Genomic DNA, 13497 nt, shown 5'->3' with positions numbered 1-13497 from the left:
AAAGAATGACAATGCCCTATTTGTGAGGAAATGGAAAGACTTGGAAAAAAGTAAGCCAGACCCAAAGAAACAAATGCTCCATGGTTTCCCTCATTTGTAACAATTAGTACATGTCTAGGATTCTCCGAGCAGAGGATTGCAATAGCTTAAAAGCTATATGAATATGGCCACATAGGATGAGGCTAACCGAAATGAACTCCAGGATAGGGAAACAAGAGGTTTATCTTTGTGATTGCGGATATTAAGATACTATGTGAAGTTATTTCTTTTTTCTTTTATTTCCCCTTACGGTTTATATCATGTTGTTACTGTATCTGACTTTGTTGCCTAGTATGTTGTATATGTTTAGTTGTTCATTGGAAATAGGGAAATGAAGGGAAAAACAAGATGATTGGGAGGAGGTGGAGGGAGGGAAAGTGAGAGACAAACATGGGAAGGGGTATCAATATACAACAACTAAGCAGGGCCCCATGGCTCACGCCTGTAAACCTAGCTAAATTGGCTAGACTGGCTAAATAAATAAATAAATAAATAAATTCTGTGAGATTTTTTTCCAGTCCTGGGCTTAAGCTCAGAGCCTTAGCACTGTCCTTGGACTTTCCCAAGGCTAGAGCTCTATTACTTGAGCCACAGCACCACTTCTGGCTTTTTCTATGTATGTGGTACTGAGGAATTGAACCCGGGTCTTCATGCATGCTAGGCAAGCACTCTACTACTAGGCTAAACTCCTGGCCCCCTTGAGGCTTTTATCTTCAATCAACCACCAAAAACCAGAAATGGTGCTGTGGCTCAAGTGGTAGAGCACTAGCCTTGAGCTTAAGAGCTCAGGGACAGCGCCCGGGCCCAGAATTCAAGTCCCATGACAGACACACACACAAAAAAGAATTAATATACCCCTACCTGATGAATGTAACTGTAACCCCTCTGTACATCATCCCAACAATCATATATATATATATATAATTTCAGAAATATATACAAATTATAATTGTATATATTTTGGAGTGCAAAGCAATGTTATAATTTTTAATATAATGTGGGAAGATAAAGTGAAGCAAATTGTCATGTCAATTATTTCAGTTAACATTTCTGTGATGAAGGTAATTGAAGTTTATTTTTAGTGATACTGAAATATGTACAACTCTGTTTTCAGTTGTATTTGTCACTAAATGTGCTCATTATTCTCTCTAATATTGGAATCTTGCTCTAAGACAAATGTGAGATTGGGCCCTAACTTGGGCTCTCCCTATCTTTCTATGTATCTTTCCTGCTTTCACAAGGTTGTGAAGTTCCTGAGGCCAGAAGCCTGTTTTTTTTTTCTTTCTTGTTCTGTGAATGTCCAGTCTCTTTCCTTTCCTGAATATTGCTTCTTAGATTGCTCACTGTGTGGCTCTGATGCTCAGGACTACAAAAGTTGTATCTGGGACATACAACTTACCAACTCCCCCCGCCACACACACACACATACATAATTGAAGTTAAACTTTTTGTGTCCAAATGGCACTGTGATAGTCTGCAGGCAAAGTGCCCATCCCTTCATATGCAATGCTTCATTGACGACAGTATGTATTCCTTAATGGAAGCTCCTGACTTAAAAGCATCCTGTAATATGTGCAGACAGACAATATCAAAGCAATAATGGACCTTTAATTATTTAGTCCAGATGTTTTAAACAAGGTTAGAGAATGAACAAGAGACATGGACAAGGTCAAATAAAGATTAGTAGGAGGATATGGATTAGAAGTTAATAATTATGTCCTCCAACCTTATGTTAACTATTTAGACAGCATGGGTGGTCATGGTATCATGGAGAACAAATGTCAGCTGATGCCTCTGATTTGAAATAAAATCCTGTTGTGTGAGAGACTCAAACAAACAAGGATGGATGTCAGCATCAAAACATTAAGAAGAGGGGCCAGGAGTTTGGCCTAGTGGTTGATTGCTTACCTAGCATGCATGAACACCTGGGTTCGATTCCTCCATACCACATACATAGAAAAAGCCAAAGTGCTACAGTGTCTCCAGTGGTAGAGTGCTAGCCTTGAGAAAACCCAAAGACAGTGTTCAGGCCCTAAGTTCAAGCACCAGGTCTGGCAAAAAAAAAAAAGCTCAGAAAAGAATATAACAGTGTTATTTGTGGGAGTTTGAAAAGCAGGGCCCTAAAATCTAAAAGGGGATGAGTATGTCATTTTGGTTTCTCTGGGAAGCAGATGTCAAAAATTAGGAATGAAAACGATTTTAAATAATCAAAACGGATAGGATAGAGATTCCCTTCTTGAATATTTGTTTGTTAAACATGTCATTTGAAATATGCTGCAAAAATCAATGTTAATAAATTCTTTAATAAAAAAATGGATAGGAAGAAAAATAGGAGTAAGAAGTCTTCATACCATCTGCAAGTATGACCACTGTGAAAGAGGAGAGAGACTCTAGAAGGATTATGTAGGTAGAGCGCCAGACTCTGATGGAACTTTGAAAATTAGAGCCAATCCCAAAAGAGGCTCTCATTCCAAGATTTTTCAAAGAGGCCTTTTGTGCTAGCCAGAAATAGCTAGGCCCTTTCACCCTCAATGTGCTCAGGCATTGTCTGGGGACTGAGCAGGAAGCATGAGTTGACACATATACATTTCCTTTTCCTGTGGCCAACTGGTGTTGTGTAATAAATCTCCTTTCTCTGTCCTTTACCATTACTGGTCTCTATATTTGGCATCTTAGGGTAAATAGCTGGACCTTGATGTATGAAACCTAGTAGTTTGGGCCTGGGGCTTAAAATCTCCTATAACTGTTCCAGGATGTTCTTTGAATAATTAAATACATTACGTATGCAAGTATGAAACTATCATAATGAAATCAACTGTTCTGTAAAAATAAATCTTAATAAAAATGACAAAAGGAATCAATATCTCAGGAATGAAGAATAAACAATAGCTAAAGAAGAAAGAGTAGTACATATAGCAAACTATGATTTTCCTCATGAGCTTTATAAATTATGTGTAATGGCTGAAACAAACATAGCAACATCTGATACCAAAGACAGTGACAGTTAAAAGTGAGTAAAAGAAACAAACATAGCAACATCTGATACCAAAGACAGTGACAGTTAAAAGTGAGTAAAAGCCAAGCGTGGAGGATTATGCTTGTAATGCTAGCTACTCAGGAGGCTGAGATCTGAGGATCTCAGTTCAAAGCCAGCCAGGGCACTAAAGAACATGAGGCTTATCTCCAATTAACATCTACAAAATGGGAAGTGGGGCTACGGCTTAAGGGCTTAAAGGGTAGGGCAATAGCCTTGAGTTGAAGAGCTCAGGGACAGAGCCAAGGCCCCGAGTTCAAGCTCCACAACCAACAACAACAACAAAAGTGAGTAAAGTGGTATACAAATAGAAGTGAGGTTGTTTACCCTTTACCAAAGTGGTAAGAGGTTGTGATCAGTGCATGTCATGCCAGTAGACCAGTACTAGTTTATACATACCTATATTGTAACACATAGATTGATTACTGTGAAAATTATACAAAGAGACATACCCAAAACAACAAGAAATAAATCAAGATAGATTCCTAAAATATACTCAATTTGTCCTTACAAATACAAGAAAATAGAAGAGGAATGAGAACCAGAAAAGAAAAACAGAAAATGAAAAGTAAAATGGGCAACTTAAGTATTACTGTATCAATTATTAATTTAAACATAAAAGGTCCAAATGCAGTAATTGGAAAAAAGAGATTGACAATAAATATTAAATATGGCTCAAATATGAACTGATTTTGAAAAAAAGTTACTATTACTTATTTAGTGCTTGTAGGGATTGAAGTCGGGTCCCTGAGCTTTCTAGGCAAGTGGAATCAAAATGATACAATGATAACAGGAAAATCTGTAAATTATTAAAAACTCTAAATTATTAAGGGTAAAATCTCTAGATTAAAAACACTTCTAAGTAATCTGTGGGGTTAAAGAGGAAGTCTTGCAAAAACACATACATGGTACTATATAAAAACAGAATATAATATTAAAAGATAGGATAAAGAGAAACTTATAGTCAGTCCTGAATAGTTATAGTAGAAATGAATAGGTCTTCAATCAACAACATATTTCCAAGAAACATATAGTTCAAGAAACAATAGGAACGAGAACAAAATAAACCTGAGGTGAATGTGAGCAAAGAAGATTATAAATGGAAATCAGTACATTGAAAGCAAAAACCAATAAAACAAAAAGTAGATGTTTAGGATTTTTTTTTAAATTTAGGTAGTGTGCTGGTGTCTGAGAAGTATAATTCTAAGTACTCAAGAAGCTGAAATCTGGAGGATTGAGTTTCGAGACCAGCTCTGGCAGAAAAGTCTGAAACAGCCTCCAATGATCCTGTAAAATGTCAAAGTGGGGGCGTGGCTCAATTGGTAGCATGCCAGATGACAAGCAAGTCAAGCAAGCACTCAGTGCTGTTCTGTCTCTGATTGCAGTACACAAAAATTACAAATAGCCAGCAAAACTTGAAAAAAAATAAAAAGAAAGATACTAAGTAGCAATAGTATGAGTACATTAGGGTCTATACTACAGCCCCTGTATTTCTTGATAAGATGACATGGGAATACTTTATATAATTTTAATATTATAAATCTGACAGTTTGGAAGAAAAGAACAATTTCCCAAACCTACAAACTATCAACATTGAACTGGGATGAAACTAAAAATTTGAGTATTTCTTATATACATTAAAGAAATTGAGCATGTGACCGCGGCCTCCGGAGTGGAAGGGCGCAGAGCACCGTGGGGTCTCGGGCTGAGGCGGGCTGCGGACGGGATGGAGGCCACCTTGGAGCAGCACCTGGAGGACACAATGAAGAATCCGTCCATTGTTGGAGTCTTGTGCACAGATTCACAAGGACTTAATCTTGGCTGCCGGGGTACTCTCAGATGAACATGCCAGAGTGATATCTGTTCTTGCCCAGCAAGCGGCTAAGCTAACCTCTGACCCCACTGATATTCCTGTGGTATGTCTAGAGTCAGATAATGGGAATATTATGATCCAGAAACATGACGGCATAACAGTGGCAGTGCACAAAATGGCCTCTTGACATCTCATGTCTACTTTCTAGAAACCTATCATAGGGATTCAACCTGTCAGTGCTAATTAAAACTTATAAAACTACTAATTATGCTTGTAAGTTCCAGTGGTTAGATCATTCACTTAATATACATTTGGGAGTTTTCTATTTATATAAGTTGCTTTTACCCTAAACTCTCAAGATGTAAGAATTTTTCATGCTCAAGGCTCTACCACTTGATCCATAGTTCCACTTCTAGCTTCTTGGGAGTAGTTAATTGGAAATAACGAATCTCATGGACTTTCCCGTCCTGGTTGTCCTCAAATCTTGAACTCCTGAGTAGTTAGGAATAAGTACAGGCATGAGCCACTGGCATCTGGCTAAGAAAGGATTACATTTTGAAGCATGTTTCTTTGTGTCCAAAGAAATAGATGCAGTAAGGAACAAGGGGTTTTCAGCAGGAGGAAATGGCTATGACAGAACTAACCAAAATGCGTATTTATGTAATAGCAAGTTGATCTAGTTTGATTGGGTAAGCAAGAGGGGAAAAATTTGGTCTAGGTCACCTTGTCTATAGAATTTTCTTTTTTTTTTTTTTGCCAGTCCTGGGCTTGAGCTCAGGGCTTGAGCACTGTCCTTGGACTTTCTCAAGGCTAGAGCTCTACCACTTGAGCCTCAGCACCGCTTCCGGCTTTTTTTTCTATATGTGGTACCAAGGAATCGAACCTGGGTCTTCGTGCATGCTAGGCAAGCACTTTAACCACTAGGCCAAACTCCCGGCCCCGTCTATAGAATTTTCTATATACAATAAATAAATCTGTTAGAGAAAAAAAAAGAAATTGAATACACAATTTGAAATCTTTTGAAAAAAATTCACTCCCAGGTAGTTTTGGCTAGAAAATTCTACCAACACTTAAGGAAAAATAATACAAACTTTTTTTTTGTCAGTGATGGTACTTGAACTCCAGGGCTTGAACTCGGGGCCTGGTTGCTGTCCCTTAGCTCTACAGCTCAAGGCTATGGCTCTACCACTTTGAGCCACAGCAACACTTCCAGTTTTCTGGTGGTTAAAGGTAAGAGTCTCACAGACTTTCATGCCCTGGCTGGCTTTGAACCTCAATCCTCAGGTTATACCCTCTGAAGTAGCTAGGATTACACGCGTGAGCCACCAGTGTCCGGCTCAATAATACAAAACTTATACAATCTCCTTCCAGATAGCAAAAATGCAGGAAATGTCCCACACCTCATTTCTTGAAGCCAGTATTATTACATTGATGTATAGCACATAAAAATAATACAAAAAAGAGAACTAGAGACCATAGTCTCTTATGAAATTAGACATCAAATCCTTAAAAAATACTAGTGAATCCATTCTAAGATAGGAAATTTATTCAAAGTATACAAGGGTTAAAGAGCTCCCATGCAAAAAAAAATCAGTGTAATTCACTGTATCCACCAGGCTAGATATAGAATAGAATTATATTTTCATAACAATTGATGAAGAAAAGTATCTAAGTACACCAAACAGCAATTAATGATTAAAAGCTCTCAATTGTCATGAATAGAGAAAAAATAATCTTAACTTGGGAAGTCATCTTATGAAAACATCATTAGGGATTGGGATAGAGCTCAGTGGTAGCATGAATCTGCACATGTGCAAGCCATGTCATGGCTAGCATTATACTGTCAGGAGTGGAAAATCTTTTTTCTGCCAAAGGCCATTTGGTTTCTTCTTACATCATTCAGAATCATGCAAAATTGTCAGTACAGGCAGATGGGCAGTGGGCAGGCTGACAAGAAGCCTATGAGGAGCATATGAGATGGGAATATTCCCATTTTCTACTTTTACTTAACATGGAACTAGAAGTTCTAGCTACTGCAATAAGGTAGTAAGTAGAAATTAAAAGTCATACAAATTGGAAAAGAAGTAGTCTTGTTTATTTTCAGATGGTATGGTTTTCTATGTAGAAAATACCAAGTAACCTACTAAATAACAGCAATATCAATCCTTTACAATTAAAAAGCGAGACCGAGTGGTGTCGATGGCTCAAGCCTGTAATCCTAGCTACTCAGGAGGCTGAGATCTGAGGATCACAGTTCAAAGCAAGCCCCTGCACAGAAGTCCATGAGATTTTTTTCATATATTTTATTGTAATTAATAGAAGGGTTACATTATATTCACCAGATAGAAGGTACATTACTTTGCAAACATTGATACCCTCTCTCATGTCTTGGTCCTCATTTCCCTCCCACCACCCCCACCCCTCATCTTATTTTCCCCCCTTCCCTATCCGATTTCATATGACCAAATAAGCATATATACAATATATCAGATAACAAGGTAAAATATTGTAACAATATAAGATAACCAAGACATAGCAAGAGATGAGAGATAACAGTACAAGGACAACAATCACTCATTATATGGCTTTTGTTTCTACATCCTGGAAGTCCTTTCATTTAGTGTCATACTATATGGCCTTATGTATCTAGGTTTTTCTATATTGTAAATCTCTGCTCCATGAGATTCTTATCTCCAATTAACCACCAGAAAACAGGAAGTGATGCTGTGGCTCCAGGGATAGGGCCGTAGCCTTGAGCTGAAAAGCTCAGGGACAGTGCCCAGGCCCACAGTTCAAGCCCCATGACCAGGAGAAAGAACGAAAAAAGAAAGAAGGAAAGAAAGAAAGAAAGAAAGAAAGAAAGAAAGAAAGAAAGAAAGAAAGAAAGAGAGAGAGAAACAGAGAAAGAAAGAGAGAAAGAAAGAAAGAAAGAAAGAAAGAAAGAAAGAAAGAAAGAGAGAGAGAAAGAAATCAAGCAAGCAGAAGAGAAAATGAATAATTCTTAAGTGAGGTTAAATACTCTTTCAAAATTGGGAGACTCAATACAGGCTATTAAACTTGCCCATATTGATTTATAGTTTTTGGATTTTTTTGTGAGTCATAGGGCTTGAACTCAGCCTGGGCATTGTCCCCAAGCTCTTCAGCTCAAGGCTACCGCCTACCTCTGGGCCTGGGCACTGTTCCTGAGCTCTTTAGCTCAAGGTTATCACCATACCCTTGAGCCAAACCCCACTTCCTATTTGATAGAGATTAATTGGAGATAAGAGTCTCAGGTCCTTTTGTGCCCAAGCTGGCTTTGAACATTGATCCACAGATCTCAGCCTCTTGAGTAGCTAGGATTACAGGCGTGAGCCACACTTGATTTATAGGTTTAATGAAAGTAATCCCTATCAAAAATTTCAGCCAAGATTGTGACATAGGCAAGCTTATTGTAACTTTTATATAGGAAGATACAGGTGTTGAAATAGCTAAACCAATCTTGACAAGAACCAAGTGTGAAGTTTCACACTACTTGATATTAAGGTTTGCTCTACAATTACAATAATTAAGACAAAAATAATGAAGAAATGGATGCATGGTTCGCTGCATCAGAATGGAGATCAATGGAATAGAAGGGAGAACCCAGAAATAGACTCACACAAGCATGCCCAAATGTCTTTCACAAAGATATAAAAGCCATTCAATGTCAGGAAGATGATAACTTTGACAATTGGACATTCTCTGGTAAACAACAAAAACATCATCTCCCATATAAGTTTCACATATTCTATGAAAACTAACATAGGATGGATCATACCCTTAGATATAAAATGTAAACTATATAAGATTTAGAAAACAAAACTACAGAAGATAATCTCCTAGAACTGGTATAAGGATTAGGCTTACCCTGAAAAAGCATGGTCCATAGAAAAAAAAAAGAGAAAAAGATGGATAATTTACACCTTATATAAATGATGATGTGCATCTCCTTTATGGCCAGCCAGAGATGTTGAAAATTTTTTGTTGGTTATGGGACTTGAACTCTGGGCCTGGGTATAGTCCCTGATTTCTTCAGCTACTACCCTACCCTACCCATGGAGCCACAATGCCACTTCCATTTTTCTAGATGTTAATTGGAGTTAAGGGTCTCATGGTCTTTAGTGCCTGGGCTGGCTTTGAACCATGATCTTCAGATCTCAGCCTCCAGAATAGTTAGGATTACAGGCATGAGCCACCGTGCCCTGCCAGATTCTGAGCATTTCTTCATGTGCCTTTTGGCAATTTTTGTTTCTTCTGAGAAATCTCTCTGTAAGTCGTTTGCACATTTATTAACTCAGTTGTTGTTTCTTTGAAAGTTTATATTGGGAGGTTTATTTTTGGAGAATCTAGAATATGCCTATAAATCTACAAGTAAACATACTGGGTAGTAAGCAAGGGGTTACAAATGAATTAAATGAAGTGTAATAGACTCTATGAAGAACACAAATAATTATTTAAAAACACTGTCAAGAGTGCTTGCCTAGCATCCACGAAGACCCAGGTTTGATTCATTGATACCATATACTTAGAAAAAGCCAGAAGTGGTGCTGAGGCTCAAGTGGTAGAGTTCTAGCCTTGAGAAAGTCCAAGGACAGTGCTCAGGCCCTGAGCTTAAGCCCAGGATTGGCAAAAAAAAAAAAAAAACACTGTCAAGAGGCTGGGAGTTTAGCCTAGTAGTAGAGTGTTTGCATAGCATGCACAAAGACCCAGGTTTGATTCCTCGGCACCATATACATAGAAAAAAAAACCTAGAAATGGTACTGTGGCTCAAGGACAGTGCCCAGTCCATGAGTTCAAGCCCCAGGACTGGCAAAAAAAGAAAAAAAAACCCACTAAGTCAAATACTGACAAAATAAGTACTAGGAAATAGATACTTGCAAGAGGGGAGGATGAGGAAGGAGAGAGAGGTAGAAGAATGAAGGAGGGAAGCAGGGAAGATGAAGGTAAGGATTCATTGTATGTATCACAGAATTGAGAAATATAAGGGAAGGAGTGGGTGGGCTGCAGGCAGATGAAAATGTTAAAGTGGTGACATGGATCAAGACTCATTACACACATAAACTGCTTAGTTAAAGGTACAAATTTTAATACATAACCTAAAATTAACATAAATAACGGAAAGGGAAAGTGGATGGGGATGGTGAAAGGGGTGACATGGATCAAAATGCACTGAACCCATAAACAGCTTTGGTGAATTGCAACTCCTATGTATAACTACTTAAACACAATAAAAATTGTAAAGAAAAAAAATTGAAAGCTGGCTGGGAGTTTTGCCTAATGGTAGAGTGCTTCCCTAGTATGCACGAAGACCTGGGTTCAATTCCTTAGTATCACATGCATAGAAAAAGCCAGAGAGGAGATTGACGGAAGATGGCGGCGGTTCAGGGTGAGACATACTGAGCTCCTGCCAAGATTCATGTACTGGCAGTGCAGGAGACAGGCATCTAACAGAAATTGTTCCTAAGTAAGCTTTAGGACCACAGAGAACTCAGGCAGAGAGGAAAAAAGGAAAAAAAGGAAGAATACCAATGCAAAAAGAGAGCGTGGAGCTCCACCGCAGAGTGGCTGGGGAGACAAAGGCTCTTCTGAACCAGAGCAGAGAAAGTGCTCCACGGCGGCACAGACCCACCGAGCACAGAGCCGACACCCGGCCGTGCACGGACCTGCCAGCTTCACAGAACCGGAGAATCCAGCAATTTGTGAGTACCTCCAAGAAGTTTCCACTTCTGCTCCAGGAAAGGCATTGGGAGGGAGCCCCTCCCCCTCCAGCTGAGAGCAGCGCCATCTTGACTGCTGGCAAAGACAGGCCAAAGCAATTGGAGCCTGAGAGGTGATGCTGACAGCGCCACCTAACTGGCAAAGGATTTCCCAGAGATCCCTTAGCCGGAAATCCGGTCCCAGCGCTGCTGAAGTTTGTCCCCCTGTGCTGCCCGCAGACCTGGTAAACAAAGCCGCCTGCGGATCTTTCAGCTTTGTTTTTACCAAACAAGCAATCTCATCCGAAAAACCTCAAAGCCAAATCACAAGAGAAAAAGACTTTGTGAAGTGTTTAGATCCCGAATTTAGTGGAGACACAAGTTTCCTAACCTCTCCCCCCACCAAAAAAAAAAAACTGAATACCCTTTTTTAATTTTTTTACCCCATTTCATTTGCATTTTTAAATGTTCTTATTTTTCTCTTTGCCATTTAACCTACACCTTTTTTTCAATGTTATGATTCATTCCTTTTTTTTCTTTTTTTCTTTTTTTCTCCTCTCTTTTCCCGCAATGCTGCTGCCAATGTGGTCGTTCCTAGAAACACAGTGACAGCTCTGGGTACAGATTGAACAAAAACGATATCCATATTGATACAGTCACCTGTTTTTTAAACTCTGGGTTCTCAACCCTAGTATCTCTTGGGTAAGAACTCAGAACAGTGAGGAAACTCCCCCCACCTTTTTTCTTTTTTTGTTTTTTTGTTTTTGTTTTGTGTGTGTGTGTGTGTGTGTGTGTGTGTGTGTGTGCGTGTGTTCTGCTTTCTTTTATTTTGTTGCTGTTTTGTTTGTTTTTTCTTTTTTTCTTTCTTAAATTGGTATCATTGAAATCTCCTATATCAACCTCTCTCTTTTCTCTATATATTTTTATTACTCTTCTTATTTTGATAAGTTTTATCTAAGTTCTTCTAAACTTTCTACACAAATACTCTACCTGTCTATCACCTTAGGGCAGTTATCCTTACATGATACCCTTTCTTCATTACTATAATATTCTTACACTCCTGTATTACTCTTTTCCTACCTCCCTTGTCATCTTTCATATTATTTTTCTATCTCTGGTCCTCTGTTCATCCTTCAACTCTTATAATGCATGGATCTACATTTGATGGTTGTTGAGCAATGCTGTGTATCTAGGTGTTCAATTATACTCTAGGTCCAGAGGGACTTAAATACAATAGAGATTGGATTGAGGGACTTATTGTTTTGGTCATAAACTGGTCATCTGTGATCGTATTAGATTTGTATGTAAGTGTACAACAAGAAAGAGTGTTATTACCAATCTAAAAGAGCTAATAGCTATTGTCAGCCAACTAAAAAGGTCTAGGTTGGTTATATCTGAAAAATTATAATCTTATTTAGTATTAATCTTGCTCCAATCATCAAATGGGCAGAATAAGAAACTCAAGAAAAATGTCAAATCAAGGAATAACATCTCCCACCCAACATAAATAAGCAATGGAGCAGTCACTGGCAAATCTAGAGGAGAGCCTTCCAAGTGCTACACAAATGCAATTATAAACATCATTAATGAAAAATGTGAAAACATAAAGAAAGAGATAAGGGAGGAAGCCACAGCCAAACAAGAGGAAACCATAAACAAGGTGATATGTGAAAAAGGAGAAGCCATAAAGGAGGCCATAATAAAGGTTTTTCAAAGGAAAATGGACGAATTCATAGAATCCACAAACAAAAAGGTGATTGAACTCCAACAAATGTCCAAAGAGAATAAAGCTGCTGAACTAACCACTCTAATGGAAATCAAGGAGCTAAAGAAATCCATACATAATCTAAAACAAGAAATGCAAGGCATCAAAAATGAGCAATTAGAAGCAAGGGAGATGAAGAATAAAGTAGAAAACTTTGATAGGAGGTTAAACAATGCAGAAGAGAGAATTTTCTGGGTTGAAGATAATTTAGTTGTTATAGAAAAAGAACAAAATGAGTCAATTCAAAGCTAAGAAATATGAGAAAACGCTACAGGAGGTCCAAGATAAAATTAGGAAGCCTAATTTAAGGCTAATTGGTATTGAGGAGGGTCTAGAGAAAGAGATCAATGGTATTGGAAATATACTTCAGGGAATCATCTCAGAGAACTTCCCAAATATCCAGAAGGGCAGGCCCATCCAGATACAAGAAGCTTTTACGACCCCAAACAGACCTGACCAGAAAAGGACATCCCACCGCCACATTATAATCCGAACTGGATCAATAGAGGGCAAAGATAGGATCCTAAAAGCAGTCAGGGAGAAGAGAACAATCACCTATAAAGGCAAACCATTCAGAATATCCCCACATTTCTCAGCAGAGACCATGCAAGCAAGAAGAGATTGGAATGATATATACCATGCCCTGAATTCAAATAACTACCAACCAAGAATACTGTACCCAGCTAAGCTCTCTTTCATAACTGAGGGAAAAATAAAAACATTCCATTACAAGGAAAAGCTTCAACATTATGTAGCAACAAAACCAACAGTACTAATAAATATTTCTCAATCCTGACTCTCAATATCAATGGACTTAACTCTCCAATTAAACGGCATAGATTATCTAGTTGGATCAAAAAACAAGATCCATCGTTCTGCTGTCTTCAAGAGACACATCTTACCCCCCAAAACAAACACCTTTTGAAAATGAGAGGTTGGCATAACCTCTATCAAGCTAACGGCCCCCATAAACAGGCTGGAGTTGCCATCCTCATATCAGATAAAATAGACTTCAAACTAAAATTAGTGAGAAAAGACAAAGAAGGTTACTACATACTACTAAAGGGATCTTTCCTCCAGGAGGACATAACCATCCTAAATATCTACACACCGAATCCCGGAGCTCCAAACT

At 38.4% G+C, this 13497-nt stretch overlaps 1 pseudogene; it reads left to right on the top strand.

The window, feature by feature from the left end:
• The first annotated feature begins 4733 nt into the window (after nucleotides 1–4733).
• LOC150041334 (ragulator complex protein LAMTOR5 pseudogene) lies at nucleotides 4734–5622 on the top strand (annotated as a pseudogene).
• Nucleotides 5623–13497: the final 7875 nt, after the last annotated feature.

The sequence above is a fragment of the Megascapheus bottae genome, chromosome X (genome assembly GCF_031878675.1).
Source record: "Megascapheus bottae isolate mThoBot1 chromosome X, mThoBot2.hap1, whole genome shotgun sequence".
In the NCBI taxonomy this organism is placed as follows: Eukaryota; Metazoa; Chordata; class Mammalia; order Rodentia; family Geomyidae; genus Megascapheus; species Megascapheus bottae.
This window is presented reverse-complemented; position numbering and strand designations above follow the sequence as displayed.